The sequence below is a fragment of the Lissotriton helveticus genome, chromosome 6, assembly GCF_964261635.1.
Source record: "Lissotriton helveticus chromosome 6, aLisHel1.1, whole genome shotgun sequence".
Classification (NCBI taxonomy): Eukaryota; Metazoa; Chordata; class Amphibia; order Caudata; family Salamandridae; genus Lissotriton; species Lissotriton helveticus.
The window spans coordinates 85,395,929-85,423,310 of NC_136067.1; the positions used below are offsets into that span (position 1 = coordinate 85,395,929).

General features: G+C 50.6%; 1 protein-coding gene across 1 annotated transcript in view; it reads right to left on the reverse strand.

Annotated features, from left to right (window-relative positions):
• LOC144762256 (calpain-1 catalytic subunit-like) overlaps positions 1-27,382 on the reverse strand; it is an 879,063-nt gene that overhangs the window by 349,959 nt on the left and 501,722 nt on the right. The window lies entirely within an intron of this gene.

The following is a 27,382-nucleotide window of genomic DNA, read 5'->3' on the forward strand; positions in this document are numbered from 1 at the left end:
GCGTCCACGATGTGGACACCAGGGATAGCCCCCCGGTACGGCACAGAGCCTACCGAGTCCCTGACCGAGTCCGGGCCTGCATCAAGGCCGAAGTCTCCAAGATGCTAGCCCTGGGAGTGGTTGAAGCCTCTGACAGCCCATGGGCCAGCCACGTGGTCCTGGTTCCGAAGGCGGCCACCCCCGGCGCTGTTCCCGAGCTGAGGTTCTGCGTGGACTACCGCGGGCTCAACGCAGTCACCACGACCGACGCTCACCCCATTCCCCGAGCTGACGAGCTTATTGACCGCCTAGGAGCTGCTTGCTATCTCAGCACGTTCAACTTGACCAGCGGATACTAGCAGATTGCCCTCACCAAGGGGGCCAGAGAGAGATCCGCCTTCTCCACCCCGGATGGTCACTCCCATTTCCGGGTGATGCCCTTCGGAATGAAAAATGCCCCCGCCACCTTCCAGAGGCTGGTTTAACCAGGTACTGGCTGGGTTGGAGGAATTTAGCGCCGCGTATCTATACGATATCGCGGTGTTCAGCTCCCACTGGTCCGAGCACCTCCAACACCTCTGGGAGGTGTTGATGGCCCTGCAGAGGGCAGGTCTCACCATTAAAGCAAGCAAGTGCCAAATCGGACAAGGGTCCGTGGTCTACCTGGGGCACCGGGTCGGAAGCGGCCTAGTAGCCCCCCTCCAGCCCAAAATCGATGCGATTGTGGCCAGGGAGGCCCCCACAACCCAGACGGAAGTGCGGGCGTTCCTAGGGCTCACGGGGTACTACCGAAGATTTATAAAAGGATACGGCAGCATCGTAGTCCCCCTCACAGAGTTAACCTCCAAAAACCAGCCGAAGAAAGTTAGCTGGACCCCCGCCTGCCAAGAGGCGTTCCAAGCATTAAAAGATGCCATGTGCACTGCCCCCGTACTGCAGGCCCCCGACTACTCCCGAGAGTTTGTGGTCCAAACGGACGCGTCCGAGCATGGCATCGGAGCAGTCCTATCTCAGGTGAACGAAAGCGGCCTAGACCAGCCAGTGGCATTCATTAGCCGGAGGCTACTCCCTCGAGAGCAAAGGTGGAGCACCATCGAGCGGGAGGCCTTCGCGGTGGTTTGGGCCCTGAAGAAGCTGAGGCCCTACCTGTTCGGTACTCACTTCCGGGTCCAAACCGACCACCGACCCCTCCGGTGGCTAATGCAAATGAGAGGGGAGAACCCCAAACTGTTGCGATGGTCCATCTCCCTACAGGGGATGGATTTCACTGTCGAACACCGGCCTGGTGTTGACCACGCCAACGCAGACGGCCTGTCCCGATTCTTCCACCTCAGTGAAGAGAACCCCCAAGGGGATGGGTAGTTCTCTCCGCCTTTCAGCTGGGGGGGACGCGTGTTGGACCTGGCCTCGTGGCGTGGTTCCCCCCCGTTCCTCAGCACCCCGTTAGCCTAGCCCTGCACCCAGAATCCCCTGACTGACTGACTGACTGAAACATTTGTAGAGCGCACGAATGCCGCGGCGTCTTGGCGCTAAAAGATACATAGAAGAGGGGAGGCAGAGGGTTAGATCAGTTTAGGTAAAAAGCCAGGTCTTTAGTTCTTTTCTGAAGCTCGTTTTAGCTTTTTGGGCACGAAGTGCTGGAGGTAGCGAGTTCCAGATTTTTGCCGCCTGGTGGGAGAAGGACTTTCCCCCCCATCGAGCTCTGTTTATTCTGGGTTGGCAGACTAGGTCGTGGGTGGCTGACCTCAGTGTACGCGGGGGAGTGTAACGGGGCAGTAAGTTATTGAAGTCGTCTGGTCCCATGCCGTGAAGAGATCTGTGAACCAGGCAGAGAGCTTTAAATTGAATGCGACGTCTGACCCGGAACCAATGTAGCTCCCCAATAGCTTTGGACGTGGGGTGGCATCTGGGGATATTCAATAAGGCTCTGGCCGCCGCATTTTGGATTGCCTGTAGTTTAAACAGCTGTTTTTCTCCTGCACCCAGGTAGAGGGAGTTACAGTAGTCAATTCGGGACATTACAAGGGCTCCCATCACCGTTTTTCTTAGTGTTTCGGGGATGTAGGGAAGGACTTTCCTGATCAATTTGATATTATAGAAACAGGCGGAAGTCACCTGATTCACCTGGGCTTTGCACGAGAGTTCTTTGTCTAAAAAGAAGCCAAGGTTTCTGACCTTATCTACGGGGAGAGGGCAAGTTCCTGCTTCTGGAGGCCACCATAGGTCGTTCCAGATGGAGGTTTATGATCGAACTCGATGACTTCAGTTTTGTCTGTGTTTAGTTTTAGGAAGTTATTGCTCATCCAGTTCTTGACCTGAGAAAGGCAGTTCCTAAAACGTTCTGCCGTGGCATCAGTGGATTGTGAGATTGACACAATAATTTGTGTGTCGTCGGCGTAAGACACCAATTGTAGGCCATGAGATCTGATCAGGGCAGCTAGAGGAGTAACATATAAGTTAAATAGATTTGGGGACAGTGCCGAGCCTTGTGGGACTCCACCCGGAAGAGAGAATTCAGCGGATTGCAGTCCATTCCAGATCACTTGGTTAGTGCGGGTGGTTAGGAAGGAGGCGATGAGTGCCAGGGCAGAACCGGTGAAGCCTAGGGAAGCAAGTCTTTTTATTAGGACAGAGTGATTTACGGTGTCGAAGGCCGCTGTGAGGTCTAATAGTACCAGGGCCGACCGCCCACCTTCGTCCATGGTTTTGCGAATTTTTTCAGTGGCCATGATAAGGGCTGATTCCGTAGAGTGTAGGGGTCTGAAGCCGTGTTGTGAGGAATCGAGTAGCTTCTTTTCCTCCGAATGCCGCATTATTTCCTGGTTCATGGCTTTTTCTAAGATTTTTGCGGGTAAGGGCAGACAGGAGATGGGCCGATAGTGTTTGGGTTCATCCTGTTCCCTGTACGCCCAAACTCCCTGCACGACCCCGCAGCCGACGACCAGCCCCGCTTGCCCCTGCATCACCCCACATGGCCCAACAGCCATTTTCCTTTCCTGAGGCCTCTGACTCCCTGGGCCTAGCATGACCCTGGCCCCAGCGAAACTTAGGCTCTAGACGCGCCAGTCTAGAGCCAGGGGGGGTAAAGGGCTCCCCGAGTGAGATAAGACAGGGAGTTTCGATTGCACCTCCGGCCTCCCCCGAGAGACTGGTTTCTCTCACACCTCTGTCCTCCCCTTGAGGGCCAGTTTCAATCGCACCTCTGGCTCCCCCCAGTGCTGGCTCCAGATCTGCTGGGCATCTAAGAATTCCCGGGCGCATCTTTAAAAAGGATCAAAGAGCCAACCGCCGGACCTCCCCAACGACCAGCCCCCCAAGGCATGAGACCTCTGCCTGCGAGGGTCCGGACATCAAAGGGCCACTAGACTATATCAAGGCCCTCCCAACAACTAGCGGGCAGTTGTATCCTGGACAAGAAAGCTGTGCTGATCTGATCGCGGCTGACCCTTGGGGAAAACTGAACCTCTGAACTCTTCGAGCCCTGCTGACGCTGTCGCGGCTCCTTCTCGTAACACGGAACTGGAACATCGGAGCCCTGCTGACGCTGACGCGACTCGTCCTCGGAAAGACGGAACTAAGAACCTCGGAGCCCTGCTGACGTCATCGCGGCTCGAGCTTGAACTCTAAAGAGATCTTCGTGAAACCTCCTCAGCCCTGCTGACGCTGTTGCGGCTCCTAAAGAACACCTCCGGATCGAGCCCTGCTGACCTCGTCACGGCTCGAGGAGAACTCTGGTCCGGCTGGGCCATCGACGCTACCAACACGACCTGAGTCGACTCGAAGTGAGTGAAGCAACCAGTACGACCATCATCTTCCGTATCCCCCGGCTCGAGGATTGAGAGCTGTGCGCAGGGTAAGCTTCGTACTGGCCTAAAGGCTGAGACTGTCCCGCTTCCCTCTTCCCGAATTCCTGAGACTTTACGATCCCTCGATCGCTTTTAAATAAGAGTGCTGCTTCCTTTTTACTGTTCATAAAGAACCTGTTACTGAAAACCTACGGTGTGGTGTCCGTTCATAAGTGTGGTGTGAGCTCAGTGTGTATGATCCTAGACCCGACGTCCTCCCCGGCGAGGACCTCACGTTAAGACTCGGCATTACTTGTGGGAGAGGTGGGTCCCGGGGTGGTCGGGTGAGCATAACCTGGCCCTCTGAGATCGCCCCTTCTAACATTGGTGGCAAGCGACGGGATAAGAGCCTACGTCTAGAGATCGTACAGTAAAAGACTGACACACTACCTGAACGAAGAACAGCCATGAGTCTCACCGGAACAAGCGAAAAGACCACATTCCAAAAGGACCTTCTGGAAGAGTATACCCACCGAGAACTGAAGCAATTCTGCAAAGACTTCCATATCGCTACCACTGGCTTAAGTACCAAAGAAGACTTCCAAAAAGCCCTGACAGCATGGGTAGAGACCGGAGCCGATCTTCCCCTGCCAGAAGGAGACGGTGGAGAGGGAAGGCCACAGACCGAAACCCGCGAGCAAGAGGGTGAGGGAACCGACTCCCTGACGCGGAGTCCCAGCACGGAGAGAGGTCTGTCACTGGAGGAGATGACAGACCGAGAACGCAATCGAAGCCACGAGCTAGAGCTGGCACGCCTTAAAATAGAAGGAGAGCTCAAGTTGGCTGAGAAGAAACTGGCCATCGAGCAGTTACGGCTGCAAGGAGAACTGGAGGAGAAGAAGCTCCAGAGGGAACATGAAGGCAAGAGGCTCCAGCTGGAGCACGAGCGTGGCCTGAAAGAGATCGAACTAAAGGCCCGGAGCGAAGACACCCGAACCTCGGGGGACCGAGGAGCCGCTCCCCCGGTGGAACCAAAAGTCCACATCCCCAAGGATGTGGTAAAGGAGTACTACAAGAACAACGATATCCAGCAATGGTTCAAGGCCTACGAAGTCGCCATGACCTCCCACCGAGTCCTGCAGAAGGATTGGGGAGCCGGGTTGTGGGGTCGATTCCTGAGCGAGGGGAGAGACACCCTACTCGATCTGTCGTCTTCCGTGCACACCTCCTACAGCCACATGAAAGAGGCCCTCCTCACGAGATACGGGCTCACCCAAGAGATGTATCGACAACGGTTTAGAGACTGCAAGAAGATCCCCGGCACCACCTGGGTAGAATATGTGAATTTCTACCGCCGGGCCTTGGAAGGGTGGATCAGGGGCAGCAAAGTTACCACTTTTGAAGGACTCATTGATCTCATTGCCTATGAACACTTATCCACAACTGCTTTGTAGAACTGAGACAGCACCTTCTGGACAGCAAGTTGGCAGATCCCCGGAAGCTGGCTGTCGAAGCAGATCGCTGGGTGAGCACCAGAGTCCCACGAGGGCCCGTGGGAGACTGAATGAATGAATGAATACTTTCTTGTAGAGCGCATGGCTACCCTTGAGCCTCCCGGCGCTGTAAGACCTGAGGACGTTAAAAGAACATTATTGAAACAAGAATGTCTTTAATCGCTTCCTGAAAGCTAGATGGTTAGATTCATGCCTGATGTTGTCTGGGAGTTTGTTCCATCCTTTGGCTGCTTGTACAGAGAGCCGGCGGCCACCCATCCGAGCCAACTTCACCCTGGGTACTACCAGCAGATTTCGCTGGTTGGATCTAAGAGATCTCATGATTGATGGCGACTAAACAGGGGATCAAGAATTGAAGGGCCAGCACTATGGATGGACTTACGCGCCAAACACAAGGTTTTAAACATAATCCTTTCCTGAATAGGTAGCCAATGAAGCGACCGAAGTGAGGCCTTAGCCGAATATCGTTTGGGGACTTTCATGAGCAGACAAGCTGCACAGTTCTGCACAGATTGCAGAGTTTTTATGGTACCTGCTGGGGCCCCCATGTAGATGGCGTTTGCATAGTCCAGCCTCAAAAGAATCAGCGAATGGACCAGCACTCGTCTAGCTTCAAATGGAAGGAGATCTAGGACTTTTTTAAGGACTCTCAGCAATCCGTAACAACTCGCGGCCACCTTCTTGGCGTGGTATTGGAATCCTAGCGAGGAGTCCAGCCAGACCCCCAGGCTTTTTATTTGGGTCTTAGGCACCGGAGGGGGTCCCAGACAATGCGGCCACCAGGGGTCCAAGTTGATTGGGGCTTTATAGCCCAAAAGCATAATGTCCGTTTTGGCCCCATTTAACTTTAAAAAAGAAGAGGTCATCCATTCCAGGACTTTGGTGAGACACGGGGTCAGATTATTGATCCCCTGATCTAAAGCATCGTCCCTCACCAAAGACACGACCAGCTGCGTGTCATCGGCGTAGGTGACAAGTTGGATTCCCCAGGGAAGCACCACCTCAGCCAAAGGTTTCATGTAAGTATTAAATAAAGTAAGGCTGAGTGATGATCCCTGGGGAACGCCGTGACTCAATTGCAGCTGGCTCGATGACACCTCTTCCTCAAAAATGAGAAGCATCTGTCCGATAGAAAGGAATGGAGCCATTTAAAGGCTAGTCCGGAAACCCCTGCAAGACGTAGCCGGAGCAGCAGGAGAGAGTGGTTCACAGTATCGAAGGCTGCGCTGAGGTCCAACAGGACCACCGCAGCGCAGCCTCCCGCATCCACAATGCCTCTGACTGCCTCCACCACCGCCACCAAAGCTGTCTCTGTTCCTTGCTTCGCTCTAAACCCTGTCTGGGTGGCATGAAGTGCACCCGTGGACTCAATAAAAGAAGAGAGGGCCTGATTCACGTGTTTTTCAGCTATTTTGCTGAGACCCGGTAGTAACGAAATAGGCCTGTAGTTAGCCTGGTCTTCAGGGTCCAAACTAGTTTTTTTTAGCAGGGCCCTGACCTTTGCCTGCTTCCAGTTGAGGGGCACTACTCCTGAGGCCAGGGACGCATTAATGACCTGCATTATCGCCGGGCAGACTGTCCCCGATACCTGTTTAAGAACCGCCGGAGGTGCAGCATCCAGCGGGGACCCCGATTTCAGGTTGCTAAGGAGACTTTCCACACTAGCCAGATCTAATGGCGAGAAGGCTTTAAGACCTCCAGAAAAATTTGGGTCTACCTCCTCAGCCCCCTCGTTTGCACTCTCCATTTTGTCTGGAATATATGCCATTGGCACAAAACTGGAGTAGATCTTGGACACTTTGGCCGCAAAAAAAGCGGCTAGGTCCTCACAGCGTTTCTGTGGGTTCGGAGCAGGACTGGTGGGCCTAGGGGTAGTGATCAGAGATTGAAAGATTTTAAAAATTTCTCTGGGGGTATTAGCTACTTCCGCGATTTTACCCTGATGATATGCGGCTTGTGTAGATTTTAATCATTTTTTGTACGATCTCAGGGATGATTTATATTCAGTTTTCGCCGCAGGGGCAAAGTCCTTTCTCCACTTCCTTTCCGCTCGTTTGCACAGTTTTTTATGCTCCTTAAGTTCCCCAGAGTACCATGGTTGTTTATTAGGGCCCTCTAAATGCCGTACCTCTTTTTTAGGGAGGGTGGCATCTAAGGTGGAATTAAGCCACTTGTCAAAGGCTTCATTAGCTACCACTGGATCCTCACGGGGAACAGGCGGGCACCTCTTCAGGGCTGCCTCCCAGTCCTCAACCGGTAGTCTAGACCATACTCGCCTAACTTTCTTTGAAAGGGTGGCCCTGTGATTCTGTATTACTGGGGACCACACAAAGGAAAGTAGGGCATGGTCTGACCAAGGAACAAAACTAGGCTGATCACACACGATGTTCTCAAGATTGGTAAAAAAGTGATCTAGTAGGTGCCCACCTACATGAGTGGAGCTGGCTACAATTTGTTCCAAATGTACTACTCCCAGGGTATCCAGCAGACATTGCGATGAAGCAGCATCGGCTTCATCCAGGTGAATATTAAGATCGCCCAAGATGGAAAAGTTAGGGGCACTACTGATGGGGAGAGAGATCTTATCTAGAAGATTGTTACAGAAGTCGTGGTAATCACCCGGAGGTCTATAAACCAGGATCCCTGATAAAGTGCAAGTGGGCGTAAAGGATATAGAGAAGCCAAGACTCTCGCACTCTATAAGTGGACTCTCAGAGGTTCTGCATCTAAAGTTGTTCTTATGGATAATTGCCACACCTCCTCCTTGCCCCTTCTGTTGATCCCGTCTGATAATAGAATAGTTGGGCGGGAGTGCCTGGACTATGTCTGGGTCAGACACGTCAGTCAGCCAAGTCTCAGTTAAAAAGAGTACGTCGAAATCTCGTTCCTCTAAGAGCAGATGGATTTCCACCGCATGCCTCGGGAGAGATCGACAATTTAGCAGGGCAAAAGAAAAGATGTTATTTTTGCCACACACTAATTTTAAAGGCTTGCAATGTGGACAGAAGGCCACTACCTCCTCTGGTAGTGTCTCCCTAGGACAGCTGGCCTTAACACCTCCTCTGAGTGCCCTAAGCAGTTCCCCACTGTAACAGAAGTTATTGTGAGATAAGGGTTCCATAGTTCTAGCCCCTGAGCCACGTCCAGGCCCGACCAGGCACAGACGGGCACAGACGGGCTTTCCTTAGGCGCTCCTTTGGTGCGATAAGGCGCGTACGCAAACGCGTACGCTAGCGCGTAGAGGGACCGTATCAATATATACGCTTTAGCGCGGCGTGTCCAGCCCTACCTCCCAACAACTAGCGCGGCAACCTCGTCCTCCCCCAAGATGGCCGCTGTGGTGGATCGGCCCCTCTAGGTCCCGGAGAACAGAATGCCCAACTCGACTCAAGGAAAACTAAGAGGTCCCTTGAATGGCGCGGCGCGTGGTGGGTCTATTCACACACTCGTGAAGGTGTCTGGTGCAAAATACGCAGTTAAAAGATTTTATTAAAAAGTGCAGGCAATGACAAATTAAAATTTAGTAAATCAGAAAACTAGCTCCCGGCTTCCGCCTCAAGAGCAATAAACGTCCCTAGGTCTTACCCTGCTGCTCTCTCCTGCTCAATATATGCGCTTTGGCGCGGCGTGTCCAGCCCTACCTCCCAACAACTAGCGCGGCAACCTCGTCCTCCCCCAAGATGGCCGCTGTGGTGGATCGGCCCCTCTAGGTCCCAGAGAACAGAATGCCCAACTTGGCTAAAGGAAAACTAAGAGGTCCCTGGAATGGCGCGGCGCGCGGTGGGTCTATTCACACACTCGTGAAGGTGTCTGGTGCAAAATACGCAGTTAAAATATTTTATTAAAAAGAGCAGGCAATGACAAATTAAAATTTAGTAAATCAGAAAACTAGCTCCCGGCTTCCGCCTCAAGAGCAATAAACGTCCCTAGGTCGAAACGAGCAGGGATCTTCCTGCCAGAGGGGAGGGGGAGGTCAGGGTAGACATAGGGGGTCCCAGGCAGGGCCCCAACAAAGCCCCCCCAGAAACCAGTCCGGAACCTCTACTCCCGAAACGAGAGCAGGGTTTCCCCCAGCTAGACAAGGACCCCGAATCAGCACAGCCTGCTACCGATGTCAACAAACAGGGCATTATGCCAGTGATCCCATGTGCCCCATGCTCAAGAAACCCGCTGCGACGGGTCCCCCAGCACGCCAGCTAGCCACCGTAGCCTTAGAAGAGGAAGAGATAGAGGACCCCGAGGGGTGGGAACCAGCAGCCATGACTTTAGTCTCCCTGGGTGATAGGGAAATGGTCCCCGGAGCCCCCTTGCCAGACAACACTGAGAAGTACCGACAGCAGGTGACCGTCAACGGCCACTGCATAGGGGCGCTCCGAGACACAGGGCCAGCATTACTGCAGTAAGGTGTCACCTAGTCACAGAAGACCAAATTGTACCCCACGCCTCCTGCAGGGTGGTAACAGCTGATAATTCCATCCGCACCTGCCGAATAGCTCAGGTCCCGTTCGAGTGGGAGGGCGTCTCCGGGGAGTTGCGGGTAGCGGTCCGCACCTACATGCCCCTGGACTGCCTACTAGGTAACGACCTGGAGAGTTCCCCATGGAAGCAGGTGGAGCAAAGGACCTACCTAGAGATGGTGGGCCTGCCCGAGTGGGCATGCGTGAGCACACGATCCATGACCGCCCGAGTGTCCACCCCTGGGGGGGTGGAACCTGAAAACCCTCGCCCGGTCTCTGACGACCCCGAGGGCAGCGAGCAATCCGAAGTCCCCGAGCTTCCCCACAGTGAGAGCACTGACCCCGATGCAGATCCCCTAGGCCCTGTCGTTGAACAGACCCCGAACTTGGACGACCTTCCTGAGTTAGCCCAGTGGCGCCAGGAAGGAGGACCTTCATGAGAAGAATTCTGTCTGGAACAGACCTCCAGCCCTTCTCTAGTTGGGCCGCGGCAGCAGGCCGCCACCCAGGCCGACGGTGACCAGTCCGGCTCCCACCTTGTCTATTAGGAAAACGGCCTGTTATATAGTGAACAGAAGTCCGCCGAGTTAGGGTCAGCCCGGGTGCTGGTGGTACCCCTATGCTTCCGCTGCTTCCTCCTGAACCTGGCCCATGATGTGCCCCTGGCGGGACACCTGGGACAAGACAAAACGTACCACCGCCTGGTCACGCACTTTTACTGGCCCGGCATGCGCTCCGATGTGGAGGCCCACTGCAGGTCCTGCCCCACATGTCAGGCCAGCGGGAAGAGCGGCGGGAGGCGCAAGGCACCCCTCCAAGTCTACCCCGTGGTCAGTACACCCTTTGAATGGGTGGGAATAGATATCGTGGGGCCCCTAGACCCCCGGACCTCCTTAGGCCACCGGTTTATCCTCGTCCTGGTGGACCATGCCACTCGATACCCCGAGGCCATTCCCCTCCGAATGGTGACGGCCCCCGTGGTAGGGCGGGCTCTCATGGGGATCTTCTCCCGGGTGGGATTCCCGCGAGAAGTGGTGAGCGACAGGGGAACGAACTTCATCTCCAAGTACATGAAGTCCCTCTGGCAACAGTGTGGGGTGACGTACAAGTTCACCACCCCATACCACCCCCCAGGTAACGGCCTGGTTAAACGATTCAACCGGATCCTCAAGGGAATGATCATGGGTCTCGAGGAGCCCCTGAGGCGCAAGTGGGACGTCCTCCTTCCCTGTCTCCTGTTCGCCTACCGTGAAGTCCCCCAGAAATCCTTGGGGTTTAGCCCCTTCCAGCTGCTCTATGGGCACCCCGTCCGGGGGCCCCTCAGCCTGGTCAAGGAAGGTTGGGAAACGGCGGCCCCGGAGCCCCCTCCAGATGTGTTTCGATACATCCTGGCCCTCCGAAATCAGACTCGGAAGTTCCGAGAACTGGCCGAGGCAAACCTCGAGGCCAGTCAAGAAGAAATGAAACGTTGGTATGACCAGAATGCCACTTGGGTCGAGTTTCAGCCCGGACAGCAGGTTTGGGTGATGGCCCCAGTGGAACCGTGTGCCCTGCAAGACAAATGGACAGGACCCTTCAAGGTGGTGGAACGCAAGAGCCAGGTTATCTATCTCATCGATGTGCAGACCCCCAGGAACCCCTTGAGGGTCCTTCATGTGAACCGCCTCAAACCCAACTTCGTGCGGTCCGAGTTGAGTTTGCTCCTCGCCACCGACGACAGAGCGGAGGAGGACACGGAGCCTCTCCCCGATCTCCTGTGTACGAAAGAGAAAGATGGCTCCGTAGAGGGAGTGAGTCTCTCCCCCTCCCTCACCCCCGAGCAGCGCGAGGACTGTCGCCATTTACTGGGACAGTTATCTGACCTTTTCTCCCTCGTCCCCGGTTGGTGCGTCCACGATGTGGACACCGGGGATAGCCCACCGGTATGGCACAGAGCCTACCACGTCCCTGACCGAGTCCGGGCCTGCATCAATGCCGAAGTCTCCAAGATGCTAGCCCTGGGAGTGGTTGAAGCCTCTGACAGCCCATGGGCCAGCCCCGTGGTCCTGGTTCCGGAGGCGGCCACCCCCGGCGCTGTTCCTGAGCTGAGGTTCTGCGTGGACTACCGCGGGCTCAACGCAGTCACCAGGACCGACGCTCACCCCATTCCCCGAGCTGACGAGCTTATTGACCGCCTAGGAGCTGCTCGCTATCTCAGCATGTTCGACTTGACCAGCGGATACTGGCAGATCGCCCTCACCGAGGGGGCCAGAGAGAGATTCACCTTCTCCACCCCGGATGGTCACTACCATTTCCGGGTGATGCCCTCCGGAATAAAAAATGCCCCCGCCACCTTCCAGAGGCTGGTTAACCAGGTACTGGCTGGGTTGGAGGAATTTAGTGCCGCGTATCTAGACGATATCGCGGTGTTCAGCTCCCACTGGTCCGAGCACCTCCAACACCTCTGGGAGGTGTTGATGGTCCTGCAGAGGGCAGGTCTCACCATTAAAGCAAGCAAGTGCCAAATCGGACAAGGGTCCGTGGTCTACCTGGGGCACCAGGTCAGAAGCGGCCTAGTAGCCCCCCTCCAGCCCAAAATCGATGCGATTGTGGCCTGGGAGGCCCCCACAACCCAGACGGAAGTGCGGGCGTTCCTAGGGCTCACTGGGTACTACCGAAGATTTATAAAAGGATACAGCAGCATCGTAGTCCCCCTCACGGAGTTAACCTCCAAAAACCAGCTGAAGAAAGTTAGCTGGACCCCCGCCTGCCAAGAGGCGTTCGAAGCATTAAAAGACGCCATGTGCACTGCCCCCGTACTGCAGGCCCCGGACTACTCCCGAGAGTTCGTGGTCCAAACGGACGCGCCCGAGCATGGCATCGGAGCAGTCCTATCTCAGGTGAACGAACGCGGCCTAGACCAGCCAGTGGCATTCATTAGCCGGAGGCTACTCCTTCGAGAGCAAAGGTGGAGCACCATCGAGTGGGAGGCCTTCGCAGTGGTTTGGGCCCTGAAGAAGCTGAGGCCCTACCTGTTCGGTACTCACTTCCGGGTCCAAACCGACCACCGACCCCTCCGGTGGCTAATGCAAATGAGAGGGGAGAACCCCAAACTGTTGCGATGGTCCATCTCCCTCCAGGGGATGGATTTTACTGTCGAGCACCGTCCTTGTGTTGACCACTCCAACGCAGACGGCCTGTCCCGATTCTTCCGCCTCAGTGAAGAGAACCCCCAAGGGGATGGGTAGTTCTCTCCGCCTTTTAGCTGGGGGGGACGCGTGTTGGACCTGGCCTTGTGGCGTGGTTCCCCCCCGTTCCTCAGCACCCAGCTAGCCTAGCCCTGCACCCAGAATCCCCTGGTCGTCCTGTTCCCTGTACGCCCAAACTCCCTGCACGACCCCGCAGCCGACGACCAGCCCCGCATGCCCCTGCATCACCCCACAGGGCCCGACAGCCATTTTCTTTTCCTGAGGCCCCTGACTCCCTGGGCCTAGCATGACCCCGGCCCCAGCGAAACTTAGGCTCTAGACGCGCCAGTCCCGGCTGGGGGGTAAAGGGCTCCCCCGAGTGAGATAAGACAGGGAGTTTCGATTGCACCTCCGGCCTCCCCCGAAAGACTGGTTTCTCTCACACCTCTGTCCTCCCCCTGAGGGCCAGTTTCAATCGCACCTCTGGCTCCCCCGAGTGCTGGCTCCAGACCTGCTGGGCGTCTGGGAATTCCCGGGCGCATCTTCAAAAAGGATCAAAGAGCCAACCGCCGGACCTCCCCAACGACCAGCCCCCCAAGGCATGAGACCTATGCCTGCGAGGGTCCGGACATCAAAGGGCCACTGAACTATATCAAGGCCCTCCCAACAACTAGCGGGCAGTTGTATCCTGGACAAGAAAGCCCTGCTGATCTGATCGCGGCTGACCCTTGGGGAAAACTGAACCTCTGAAATCTTCGAGCCCTGCTGACGCTGTTGCGGCTCCTTCTCATAACACGGAACTGGAACATCAGGGCCCTGCTGGCGCTGTCGCGGCTCGTCCTCGCAAAGACGGAACTAAGAACCTCGGAGCCCTGCTGACCTCGTCGCGGCTCGAGCTTGAACTCTAAAGAGATCTTGGTGAAACCTCCTGAGCCCTGCTGACGCTGTCGCTGCTCCTCAAGAACACCTCCGGATCGAGCCCTGCTGACCTCGTCGCGGCTCGAGGAGAACTCTGGTCCTGCTGGACCATCGACGCTACCAACACGACCTGAGTCGACTCGAAGTGAGTGAAGCAACCAGTACGACCATCATCTTCCGTATCCCCCGGCTCGAGGATTGAGAGCTGTGCGCAGGGTACGCTTCGTCCTGGCCTAAAGACTGAGACTGTCCCGCTTCCCTCTTCCCGAATTCCTGAGACTTTACGATCCCTCGATCGCTTGTAAATAAGAGTGCTGCTTCCTTTTTACTGTTCATAAAGAACCTGTTACTGAAAACCTACGGTGTGGTGTCCATTCATAAGTGTGGTGTGAGCTCAGTGTGTACGATCCTAGACCCGACGTCCTCCCCGGCGAGGACCTCACGTTAAGACTCGGCATTACTTGTGGGAGAGGTGGGTCCCGGGGTGGTCGGGTGAGCATAACCTGGCCCTCTGAGATCGCCCCTTCTAACAGTGATGCTTTTTCACAAACTGGATACCTTACAAAATGATAAGGGATATTCACACTCCAAATGTACTGGAACATTGAAAGAACAAAATCTGCTTCTATTTCTTAAGCTGAGTTTCTCATTTACTTGTTAATTTCAGATGTAATACCAACCTATTCTCCAGTCACAGCCTTTTCTGATTTAACAAAACAGCTTAAATAATGTACCATATCCAGAACAAAAATAATTTATTTCACTTCACTACAACATGCCATGGCTTCACATCAACACCCCTGGTAGAGTACATCGTACCTGGATTCTAACTATCGATGACCAAAGTCTTCATTGTTTTTAAAGGAAAACTAGAGTATGACAAACGAAATCCGCCCTTTGAGATGCAGTACACACAGCTATCATGCATCACTTTTTATAACTGCCTTAGCACACAAATTGCTGTCATTATTAGTCGACATTTGTTTAGCCTACGAGCAAAGGCGCAACGTTTGGGGGCACTGTAAAGGACTCTGAGGCCCAGGAGACCACGGGGCCAACACCAGCACCGTAGCTCCGCCCCTTCTTCACCGGGGCTACATCTACTGCTCGCGCCTCCCGCTCCGCGGGAGACGCTTCGCCTACGAGCAAAGGCGCAACGTTTGGGGGCACTGTAAAGGACTCGGAGGCCCAGGAGACCGCGGGGCCAACACCAGCACCGTAGCTCCGCCCCTTCTTCACCGGGGCTTCATCTACTGCTCGCGCCTCCCGCTCCGCGGGAGACGCTTCGCCTACGAGCAAAGGCGCAACGTTTGGGGGCACTGTGAAGGACTCTGAGGCCCAGGAGACCGCGGGGCCAACACCAGCACCGTAGCTCCGCCCCATCATCGTCATAACCTTAAAGGTCCAAACAGTGACGCGCAACGCGGGACGCGCAACGTGGGACGGGCGCGGGCGGGTGCCGGGCTAAGCCTGAGCAAAGGGAGGGCCGTCTGTGGCCGTCCAAGGCCGAAGGAGGCCGGGCCGGGCCACGGACCTTTGGTCCTGCAACACACGTTACTCTGGCCTAAGTGAGACTCTGTATCTCTTTTGAACTTGGATAGGGTTTTGTTATAGGTATTAGGTACTAAACTAGTTAACATACTTGTAACCTTAGTACCAGGGCATATTACTCTTATCACTTGCCAGGTCTCTTATCTAATACCAAAGTATTATTTTCAAGTTCTGACTATGTCTAAAGCTAAAACTGATAAGGCTCTACCTGGTGCAGGCACATTGGACAATTACTTGGTAAAAATGGTAGATAAAATTAATAAAGATATGAGAGCCTCACTAGGTTTAGGGAGCCCACCTGTTTTACACCAAGATACCCCTAATTCCCCAGTGGAAATCCTAGCTGATGACACGCTTGATTTGGATAATCGGGTGGTCGTAAGGGCTGAAGCACAGGTCCATTCCGAGCTGCAGGAGGAATTACCTGATATATCTATTGAGGATTCAGAGGAGGTCCCGCCAGCTTCTAGACCAGTGAGAACCTGCAGAAAATTACAAGTTAAACGCGGGGGGAAGCACAGTAAAAAAAGAGTAGAAACTACTCAATCAGTTCAAAGTGATCGTGTTGCTGGAACCGACCCACAGTAAGTAAATAGTGCAGCCAGTTTTAACATAAGCCCAGACAATTTGCTTTACTGGTCGGCAACATAGAAGCTAAGATTGAGGCTAAGATGGAGGAAATCATCAACCCCCTGGTGCTCAAATTAGATTTTGTCACCTCAGAAGTTAAGAGGCTAGGAGGTTTGCTAGCAACACACTTGGCCTCGGTCGAAAAAGTGAAGGCTGTCGCTAAGGGTCCTGTTGGTGTGGGACAGGGAAAAAGTAAAGATAACCAGCAGCAACGAAGCCAGCATATTACTGTTAGTGAAGCTACTCCCCCTGACCCTACCCCATCATCTCGTACTACTAAACAACATTTTCCAGGTCCAGATAGTACATTGGAATTTAGACAGCCAAAGATAAGTCGCTTCATACACCTTCCCCCTGATTGTGCACCCTACGTGGTATACAACGATTACAACGCAATTTTTACAACGCACTACCATTACAACGAAACTTTTACAACGCAAAATCCATTACAAAGCATGCATTTACAACGCAGTCATTACAACGCATGACACTACAACGCACACCACTACAACGCATACCATTACAACGCAGTCATTACAACGCATACCATTACAACACATAACTTACCATCCAATACTTACCCTACTGTTGCACCCCCTGGAGTTGGAATAGTAATTTTTACCCCTACACTATCCAACACTTACCCTACTGTTGCACCCCCTGGAGTTAGAATAGTAATGTTTACCCCTACACTATCCAACACTTACCTTACATGCAATGTAACGTAATGCGTTGTAATGGTATGCGTTGTAAATGTAGTATGCGTTGTAGTGGAATGCGTTGTAATGGTGTGCGTTGTAATGGATGTTGCGGTGTAAAAAATGCGTTGTAAAGGTAGGCGTTGTAAAAGTATGCGTTGTAACGTCATACATCCCCCTACATGGTTGTTCTTACTAATGTCCCGCCTCCTGATCACCATCTTGCCCAGTCACAGGAGGAATCACACGATTCATTAAAAAACAAAACAGTGTCATGGTTGAGTAGGAGATGCGGCTTCCCTTCTATATTTTCCGACCAAATATTGTCCACCAGAAGGGCAAACTGGATTGGCCCGTCCACAAAGACATGCACTGGGGACTGTATTATTGTAAATTTTAAACATCCTCAACATGCTGCCACAGTTTTGTTAAGGGCAGCCTCCTTGGTTTACGATACAAATAGTATTTGCGTGCGACCACTTGGTTACTTTTACACCCATTTAATCAAAGCTCCTCCTAATCCTAATCCTGGGAGATTTAGACCATTTACCCCTATTGTGCCTCAGGCCCCTACAGTAACACACTTCTATAACGTTGAAAATCACTGCAGGGAAGGGCCCAATGTTATGACACAGAATAGATTCGACTCACTCTCGGGTCTAGAGGCGTGTGACTGGCGTGAGGTCTGGGAGGTCTGGGAGGAACAGGGAGGGGAGAGACTGGCTGATCCAGGATGTATGGAATCTGCACAAGTAAAAATTTCCCATAATAATACTCAACCTTTATGTGCAAGCAATATTGAGGGAGTGGCGGAAAAGGTAAAAATATTAAGTTGGAATATTGCTGGCCTTCGGTCCAAAAGGGATGATAATGTCTGGCTAAATTTGGTGAAAGAGACTTGGGACAAGGTTTGTGATTTTTGGATTAATGGCTTTACATCTTACTGTGTACCTGCCTTGAGTTCGTTAGCAGGGAGAGATAGAGGGGGACTGATGTTTCTGGTTTCAGTAAACATTACAGGAAGAGTTAAAAAGGTGGATTGTACTTCCCCAAACTATCTAATATTAGAAGTAAGTTTGGCAAATAACACTAAACTAATTCTTATTAACTGTCACAACTCTCTGCAAGGGGAGTCCCCAAACGAGCATCTGCATTCGTTGTCAAATTTTTAAATAACTTATAAGGAAAATCAAACCATTTTTGTTCACTATATCCTGATGGGAGATTTTAATGTACATTTATGTAATTTAAACTGCCAATATAGCGACAGTGATGCTCCTGCTTTCACAACCCCTCAACATTTCGAACATAGTTCCAAGGGGGAAGCTTTGGAGGCACTTTTGTCCAATAATGACTTGTTTGAGGTGGGGTTTATTGATGAGAATAACTGTGTTCCAACGTACAGAGCTAGGGACTGCGAATCAATAATATATTACATATTCCTATCCCCTGGACTTTTAAGCCACGTTATTTTTTATAATGCTATACCCTCTTCCTTCAGTGACCACAATCCGGTAGTGATTGAACTGGATAACTGTCTTGCCCTCCTGAATAAAACATCTCTGGTCCAAGTTGCAGCTGATCTAAAAGTTAAAGATCAAGGGAGGAGATTAAAATGGTGTAAGGTTACTCCGGAAGATTTTCTGCACACCATTACTACAAAGGTGGGCTCGGAACTAAATATTATGTGCAGACCCCCTCATTTATGTGGGGGATGTAATAGCATCGTGTGAAGCTATCTGCCAGCAAGTGGCTAAAGAACAATTAAGACCCGAATTCTGCCTGCGGCTGGTTTGATCATAAATGCACTAAAGCTCATAACTTACTTAAAAAGGCTCTTAACAAGACTCCTAGGAATAAAAGTTTAGTAGCTCAGCTAAGGAAAGAGTACTCATTAACAGTCCAGGCACGGAAAAACGAAATTAAACAAGATGCTTGGGCAGCATTAATGGAAAAAGCAACAATGAAAGGTTGTGCCAAGTTTTGGGCAATTGTCAACAATCCTTTGTTCACTGGTACCCAGAACGCTGTATTAGAAGTTAACATCTCAGAGGAGGTATGGTTAACCCAGGTTCAGGTTTTAAAGTCTTTATTTCGATTTATAACAAATCATAAAAGACACATTATAACATATTAAAATAAATCTTTCATGCTATATAGTTATATTAACAATGTACATTTATAAAATTTATGAGTTTAAAACGTAACAGTATCAACCTAGTACAAAAATAATAAAAGAAAACTGGGCAAAAAAATAAGCAGAACAGAAAAAAACAGATTAAAGTTAAGATGTTATTAAACAACTAGGAATATAAAGACAAACCTGTCGAAAACATATAAAAAAACTCTCAGATACCATGAATTTATAAAAAATAAGATTAAGGATTTAGCAAAACCATTCCAGAAACAGCAGATGTTATGTAATATCCTATGCTAAAAGGGGGTGGAAGCAGGTAACCACAGAGTGAGAATATCGGAGGATCTATTTAGCAATTTTAACTTCATTTTAACCTAATAATCCAGGCCCAACCTAGGAATTTAGCTAGACTTACCACGAACACCTCTGAGGTGTTAGATCTAAGAACCATGAAGGCCTCTGCTGACTTTCTGAAAGGAAGGCGCTGGAACAGGGGTTTTAGCCATTTGGTTCGCGGTGCAGAGTAGGCAGGACAGGCGAACAAGAAATGGCCCTCGGTTTCCTTGTGGGATGGGCACCATCTACAAAATTTGGTAGCAACGTTAGTCCACTTGTTCGTAAAGGTGTTTAATGGCAAGGCTCCCACCCGAAACTGGTGGTAGAGTTTCTTGTCTAGTGGTTTGGTAATTATATCCCAATATAACTCCCGAAGGGGATCCAACTTGAAGGTCAGGAACCGTCCGGTGAGACTAGTGGTACCGGAGGCAAGGACACGTGTTCTGCGGAGTGAGGCCCAGTAGAGTGCCTTAAATTCCTGTTTGGAAGGAAAGGCACTGATACTGGGAGATGTCCATAACTGTTCCAACCCCATGTCAACTAGGATCTTTTTTACCATTCGGAGCCAGGGAATTCTCCCAGAACCCCCAATTGACCTTACTTCCGCCAATTCCCTCGCGAAAAGAGCAAGATCCTGAGAGGTCCATATACGCCTCCAAAAGGCCACCAGCCTAAATCTGGCCATCTCATCGATAGGAAGGCACCCCAGATCCAAACAAAGGGGAATGGAAGGGGTCGATTGCGGTAATCCAATCAAGTTTCGTAGAAACTTACACTGAGTTTTAAAAAGATTGGAAAGATCCATATAGCCCCAAAGATCGGCACCATATAAGATTGCTGAATTTATTTTAGTGTCGTAGATCTTAAGAGCTGGGATGACCCGTTTAGTTATTGATTTCTTTTGTTCCTTCAAAAGACACCCAGCAAGACGGGTGAACTTAAGCTGCTGAGCACCAACTTGGTCTTTCCATTTCAGACAGCGATCTAGTGTAACCCCCAGGTATGTCATGGTCTCAACTTGTTCCAGATTTACTCCACTCATGCTTACAGAGCTCCGGACAGGATGGTTCCTTGTGAGGACCATGAACTTGGTCTTGTCCACGTTTACCTTAAGGTCGCTAATGTCACAAAACTCCTCAAAGCGGTCCAGCGCCCGCTGAAGTCCGCTTCGTGTTCTAGAGAGGAGTAGGGTGTCATCAGCGAAGATAAGCATTGGGAACATAGTCCCTGCAACATAGGGGCATCGGTAGGAGTGTCCGCAAAGAATTTAACTAACTGATCCATAAATAAGATAAAAAGGGTAGGTGCCAGGACACACCCCTGGTGAACGCCACGGGTTACGGGGAACGGTTCCGTCACTTGACCCTGACCACCCCACCTCACCCTTGCAAAGTTGTCTTCATGCATTCTAACTATTAGGTCTAGTAGCTCCATGGGTATACCTCGTTCCCTCAGGACAACCCATAGTTTATCCCTCGGCACTAGATCGAAGGCGGACTTCAGATCGATAAATGCTGCAAAGATGGTACCATTGCCAAGCAAGACCACCTTCCAGTAGATCAGACAAAATCTGAACACCTGGTCGATGGTACTTGTTCCCGATCTGAAGCCCGCCTGCATGGGCGATAATATGTCCTCTAATTCGATCCATCCTTGGACCCTGCCCAGAACCATGCGTGCAATGATTTTTTGGATAGAGTCCAAGAGACTAATCTGACGATAATTACCCGGGTTAGACCTGTCCCCTTTTTTATGGATTGGGAGTATCTCCGCCCCCTTCCACGACTTGGGAATTCTGGCACCCTTGGCAATTGCATTAGCGATCTTGGTTATATAAGGCACCCAGAGGGCAGGCTTACATTTTAGCAAATCAGCAGGGATGAGATCCATGCCTGGTGCTTTCCCCCGCTGCGTCAATCCAAGTGCTAGTTCTACCTCGTCTTCGGAGAAATTAAGTTTCTCCGCGCAGGTGAATGGCAAAAACGCCTTGCCCAAAGTGCAAGGGGGATTAATATTCTCAATACTAAATTGTGCCGCATAGAAAGTCACCCAAGCCTCGGGAGGCACATGGTTGGAGGGGGTACGTAAGTCGGGATCCTTCCCCCATTTTACCAAATTCCAAAATTTAGTCGGGTCATTCATGGTGGAAGCGTCCAGAAGATCTGACCAATACGTGTCCTCCCACTCCCGTTTGGCCTCCCACTGGAATTTCTTATATTGTGATCTAGCCGCTTTAATTACATCCATATTCCGGGATTTTACTGCCTTGATAACGTTACCGTGGGCCTCCTACACTTTTTATTATACCATTTCTGGCGGGGGACAATTGATTTGGCAGTTCCCTTCTGACATGGGAGAGAAAGTAGGGTCTTAAGATGGTCAAAACAGCATTCATGAAGATCAATGATTATGTTAATATTAGTATTTTCAGAGCTACCCTCCGGCAGTTCATATAACATTATTTCATCCAGCGTTTTTAAGACCACAGAGTTAACATTTTCCTGTAAGGACTCATCGTTCACAAATCTAACCCATTTTAACCTTTTCCGATCGTTAGTCAGATACACATCCCCTGTCTGTGAGGAACCAGGACCCTCCAATCTCCTCGTTCCTGGTATCCCTAATTTAAGTACCAGGGGGTTGTGGTCACTTTCAGGGCGAGATACCACTTCCATGTCCACCAACAACTGCCAATATTCCAGCTTTAGCAGAAAATAGTCAATCCGGCTTTTCCTCTGACCATTGTCAAAAGTGAAATTGGCTCTTAAGTCTGATTTGGTACGTCCGTTTGTGGCCCGAAATCCTCGGGTTAAGCAAAGAGCCGTCCAGCTTACTGCAGCCTCACTCGCTTTAACAATTTTAGCAGGTAATAGATCGGGAATACCCCAGGCTGCATCCTCTGCTGTTCCCCAGTTGTCCCCTATATCATAGAGTGGCTCGAAAGTGCAGTTTAAATCACCTGCTAAGATGGTAACAATTCCACTACCCAAGCCAGCAAGTTTGTGGTCCAAAACATCCAACAAGGGGGGGCAGCGACCGCCAGGTAAACCTCGAGCATATATGTTAAATACTACCAGATCACATTGGCCTGCCTTACTTAACTTAATTATCAAAAGATCAGGGTTCACTACGTGTATCTCAGTGGGGTAATAACCGAGTGACTGCTTCACCCAGATCAACAGACCCCCGGAAGCTCGCCCCTTACCACCCTTGATTGCTGGTTTAAAAAAGTTGACATATCCCAACCTGTAGACTGGGTCTGGTGCCCATGTTTCCTGTAAAAGGATGATATCAAATGTGTCCATGAACTCCAGCCAGTCCTCAGAGAGCATACGACCCTTAACCCCGGCAATGTTCCAAGACAGTATGTTAAATGGTTCCAAAGAGGGGGCAACATTGGGGAACAAAGGGGCCGGAGCTTCCATAGATACCAATTCACCCCCTATGCCCGGCCTTCTCTCTGTACCTTTGTGGTTATCCGGAGTTTGTCCCACCAACATAACCTCCTTTGGGACCCTTGGTACTGAGACAATGGCTTCTTCGGTTTCTTCGGTGTCCAATACTCCCGAACATTCCTCAGCATTATTAGTGGGCAAAATAACCTCCAGACATGGTGTCGGTAACACAAGCCCACAGTTCTCAGCTGAATTAGGCTGCCTGAATGATATGTGATGTCAATCTACGGCCTCAAGATCAGAAAGGGGGCCATAGCGGTTGAAGAGAAATGGGAGTGATTGGGGATATGGTGTCATCGCTATGGGATGCCTCCTGACAGGTGGTCTCCCAGAGTTTTTGACAGGTGCAAAAGAACACTGTCTCTGGGGATAGAAATATGCTAGCCCCAGAGTTTGAACATCACCCTGTCTAGCAAACCTAGCTTCTCTACAGATGGTGTCTACTACCCAAGGGTCTTTAAATGAGGTTAATATGCAGTCACCCTCTAAATCTTTAGTCCCGTGACCCACCCAATCAACTCTTCTTACGAAGAGAATTTCCGTTGACAAAGATTGCGGCAGGGGACGGTTTTTATTCAGCCAGAAGATCACCTTATTACGTAGATCCCCGTCTGACTCCTTGTAACCAGGCTTTAGAGGGGCAACACCAGTTAATACTATTGTGTATTGTGTTGCCTCCGGAGGGAGATCTGCACGGGGGTTAGTGTACCTAGAATTTTTCCCCACCCTCGGGATGTTTGGGCTTCGGTGGTTAGATGTAAACCTTAGTGATTGCTGGCGAGGAGTGCTGGGATTGAGTTTAACAGGGTTAGATTTATCATTTACCTTCGTCTTTGGAGCCTGTGAGGAATTGCCCTCAATTGCCTTATTAGGGATGTCTCTTGGTCTCCCCCCCCCCTATCGATTTGTTGTTGTCTGCCCCTGTAACTATAGGTTTGGTAGTTTTACTAGTGAGGGCATTTTTAGTGCAGGTAATCTTTGTTGTTGGCTGTGTACTGGGGCCTACAACAGAACAAGGGCTGGCTAACCGTTGTAGCAAACCCATATTTGTCCTTACTGTAGACTCCATGGTATCTATTTTAGAAGTCATCAATCTTGTACGTTCCAATACGGGAAGTAGAAGAGTTTTAATGATAGCCTCCATTTTTGCCAATAGGATTTCATCACTATTTAGACACAAGGGACAGGGGTTAGAAGATCCTAAGGAGTTAAGGGAAGGGCATAGCACATTTGGGAAAACTGGTGGTATTTGTGTATCCCGGGGGAGCTCGTGGGCTGAAGTAACTTTGTTGGATGTGTCTTTTAATTTGGGCATCTTGCTATCTCTCCCCCCCCCTGTGACTCATATCTTGCTTCCTCTTACGAGAACTTGGATCTGGACCCAAGTGGTCTGCCTCTACTGGGGAATACGAGACAATGTTATTGGTATTAGAGACATTAGGAGATAGGTGACAAGAGTTTAGACTGGATATAAAACTAGGTTCTTTACCCCCACTATCCTGGGTTTCGTCTCCCCCGCTTGAAAGAGTATCCTCCAAATTGTGGTGTACATGGGACGAGGAGGAAACAGGGAGGCCCTCTCCAACACTATCAATATGAACTAATGCCTCAGTGGTAATACAGTTAAAAGCTGCATGTGTGACAGGGCTAGTAATCATTGCTAAACCACCCAGAGAGGATCGCTTCCCACTGACAAGGTCAAGAGAAAGTCTTTTTTCCACCATCGCGATTTCCTTTTCTAGAATCCCTGTGGCTCGGGTAATAAAAGCGTCCAAAGGGCCTGAAACAACTCCGTTGGTGATTTAGATTTGGACAGTGCGTTCTTTACCTGATCTTAGAGGCATATTAAAATCTGCTTATAACTGTATAGTGTTTCACACACTAATCAGTGGACTCAATGTACAGGGAGCAAAGGGAAACAAAGAAATGCAAAGCAGGGTCGGGCAAAGAGGATGGGCCGGGGCCGGACTCTGCCGTACTCGAACGGCCTCAAACGGCCCGCTCTTTGCCCGGTCTTTGCCCGCGCTTCCGTCCGCGCGCGTCCCGCGTTCGCGTCTGGTAGGAAGAAAATATAGGAGGAGGGGGGGGCGGGAAGAGGCACCAGGTGCGCGCGATGACGTGGCGCAAGCACCTCTGGGCCTCGCAGTCCCGCTCCCACTGACTGCTTCCACTCCCTCAGCTGTGGCGCTAGACCTCCGTTGGAGCACACGGGCTCAGGATTCCTCAGGGTCCAAAATCCAGTCCTTTAAACTGCTGGGCAAAACGAACAAGGTATTTCCTCCGCTTTCTCCGTTTACAACAGGGCAGAGGAGACGACTGCGAGCGGCTCCCGCGGAGCGGGGGCCGCGAGTCGTTAAGAGCCCTCGGGGAGGAGGGGGGGCGGGAAGAGGCACCAGGTGCGCGCGATGACGTGGCGCAAGCACCTCTGGGCCTCGCAGTCCCGCTCCCACTGACTGCTTCCACTCCCTCAGCTGTGGCGCTAGACCTCCGTTGGAGCACACGGGCTCAGGATTCCTCAGGGTCCAAAATCCAGTCCTTTAAACTGCTGGGCAAAATGAACAAGGTATTTCCTCCGCTTTCTCCGTTTACAACAGGGCACAGGAGACGACTGCGAGTTAACCCACTTTGAAAAGATCTATGGGAGCAATATTGACCTAGAAACCTTTGAGGTACCAATTTCTGACCCACCGTTGTTACCTATCAGCTTTAATACAGTGGAGGTTGAAAAAGCGATAGAGGGTACGGCAGGGGGCAAGGCGCCAGGCCCTGACGGCGGGCCCTTGGACATGTATATGATTAATCCCAAATACTGGGCAAAAATACTGACAAATGTTTTTAACACATTGGCTGCCACAGGGTTCCCGAAATCATGGTCCCGTTCAATTATAATCCCTGTGTTTAAGAAGGGCCAAAGGGGAAATGCCAGGTGTTATAGGCCAATATCTTTACTAGATTCCTCCATTAAAATCTTAGGGAAGGTTATTCTAGCTAAAATAACAGACTGGGCTACGGAGAAAGATATTCTATGTAATGCCCAGTATGGCTTTAGAATGGGGAGGGGGACGGAGAACCAATGTCTTAATCTACATTTAATTGTATCTAAATATACGAAGGCTGTCAATGGATCAATCTTTCTGGGATTTATGGATCTGTCCACAGCCTTCGATCTAGTCAATAGATCAAGACTGTGGACCATGTTGTTGGATCTAGGACTTGATCGGTCCTTGGTGTACTTTTAAGCTGAGTTACATAGAGACCTGAGAGCTTCAATAAGGATGTCGCAGGAGGGGAAATGTACCGCAAGTTTTAAATCAGGCAGAGGGGTGCGCCAGGGATGTATCCTGGCCCCTATGTTATTTATCTTATATATAAACACCCTGGAAGAAAACTTGTTAACGGCAACACTAGATAGTCCGCGCATGGGAGGAACGCCCATCCCTGTACTCCTATACGCGGACGATGCCGTCTTACTTGCTCAGACCCCCCTTGGTCTACAAAGATGATTAGATTCTTTCGGGGATTTTAAGAAATCATTGGACCTTGTGGTCCAATGGTAAATCCCATATTATGTCATTTGGCATGAGGAAAAATAACATTAAATCCTTTTATTGCAACAAGGAAGCAATCTCAAGAGTGAAAGTGTTTACCTATTTGGGTGTTGTCTTTGACGACTAAGGACTTTGGGCACCGCAACTCTCCACTAAGGTCAATGCTGTGAGAAGCTCCGCAGCGGCAATATTAGGTTTTGCTAAAAGACTGGGGGGAAAACCATGCGAAGCAATCCTAGCAATTTACAAAGCTAAAACTATATCAATTACTAGGTATGGGGCTGCAAAACGGGGATATATTAAATCTGATTCTATTCAAAGAGAAGAAAACAAATTTTTACGTGCCCTCCTCGGCCTTCCCCAATCGACAGCGAGCCACTCGGTCCACCTTGAGTTGGGGATAGGCTATATTTTAGATATAATAAAAATGGCCCCATTACTGCTTTGGATTAGAATCTGGTTGAACTCGAATCTTACCCTGAACCACAAGATTCTGAAGGATTGTACAAACTTAGATAAAATGAAGGAAATCCGGTGGCTGTCCTATATTAAAATGATAACAATGAAACTGGGGCGCCCAGAGATTTTCTCCAATCCTGAAGGTCTATGTAAAGCTGACTTTAAATGGGTTAAAATAAATTACATTAAGCTCAGCGAGCTAGGGCGGGAATCAGAAGAGCTAAGTAAACCCGCAGTTAGGGCCCATTTCTTGCTCATTTCGTCACTAGCCATGCAATCGTACCTTTCCATAGTTACGATCCCTTTCCACAGATGGCTACTGACAAAATTTCGTTTCAACCAGATCCATTTGGTATTAAGTGACTCTAAGGGATGGAATAGGCCTGAGGATATGGCTGTTTGTAAATGCGATGATTTCTCCCCCCAAGATACCATGCATTTCATGTTTTTTGTCCCCTGTACCATGAAGCTCGAAAAAGGTTTATTCTTCCAGTATTGAAAGAGTATGCATTTATACAGTCCAAACCTGCTTTATTGTTTTTACAATTAATGGAATCCCCTGTAACCATGTTTGGTGTTGCAAGTTTTCTTGTCGCGTCTATTAGAAAGAGGAGGGTCAGACAGGCAGCACAAGTAGAAATGGAAACCAGTCAACATAAGTCTATCGATAACGATTAATTGACTTTTACCATGAAATTGTTTTAACTGTTTTTAATGGAATTTTATGCTTTGATACTATTTTAAAAAA